Source organism: Chiloscyllium plagiosum, chromosome 23 (assembly GCF_004010195.1).
Source record: "Chiloscyllium plagiosum isolate BGI_BamShark_2017 chromosome 23, ASM401019v2, whole genome shotgun sequence".
Lineage (NCBI taxonomy): Eukaryota > Metazoa > Chordata > Chondrichthyes > Orectolobiformes > Hemiscylliidae > Chiloscyllium > Chiloscyllium plagiosum.
This window is the reverse complement of record NC_057732.1, coordinates 35,227,149-35,228,063: the sequence shown is the minus strand read 5'-3', so window position 1 is coordinate 35,228,063 and position 915 is coordinate 35,227,149.

The window sequence follows — 915 nt, the reverse complement described above, 5'->3', positions numbered from 1 at the left end:
TCCAGAATCTGGTTTCCGGCATCTGCAGTCATTGTTTTTACCTCGTTGATTTTAACCCTACTGCGAATCCTCTTGCAAGGATGCCTGCCTTGAAGAAGTTTTCCTCTTCTCTCTACAAGAATCTCAGGGAGTCTCTCCACACTTCAGGCTCTCTGCCTTTATTCCTGATGAAGGGCTTTTGCCCGAAACGTCGATTTTGCCTGTCCTCGGATGCTGCCTGAATTGCTGTGCTCTTCCAGCACCACTGATCCAGAATCTGGTTTCAGCATCTGCAGTCATTGTTTTTACCTTGTATTACCTCAGAGCCTACCAACCATTCCAGGTTAAAAACACATCCACTTGTAGTCAGCCACCGCTTCGCGCCCTTTTTCACTCACGCCTGCCATTTGTCGGACGCCTGTCAATCAATATCAGGATGTCCAATCAGTGATCGCGACATTTCACCCGTCCCGGCTTCCGCGGACATCCTCTGTGGCAACCATCAATAAAATGAGCGATCCCCGTCCCTTTCCCGCTGTGCGCACCGTCGATCGGTCAATACCACTGTCACTCACACTCACCGTCGTTGCTGAGCCAACAGAACGGCGCTGCCTGGCATAGCGCGCGTCCCCATTGGTCTAGCTGAGCTGTCCCCGCCCCTTCAGTGGCATTGTCCACGCCGCACCTGATTGGCGCGGGCAATCCAGCCAATCAATCCAGACCGCCCGCTGGCGGCGAGGTCATCCAATCACCGGCGGCTCCGCCGCGCACGTCGGTGGGGGTGGGACGGCGTCTGATTTGCGTACGGCGGCTGTCAGTCAGCCTTTGTGCCCGCCCTCTGCCGTCTCGCCTTATATTGAGGGCGTGGTGGGCGGGGCCTTGCTATCGGTGGACCGGGCGGGGGGCCTTGGGGATGGTGGTGGGGCTTGAGTCTGC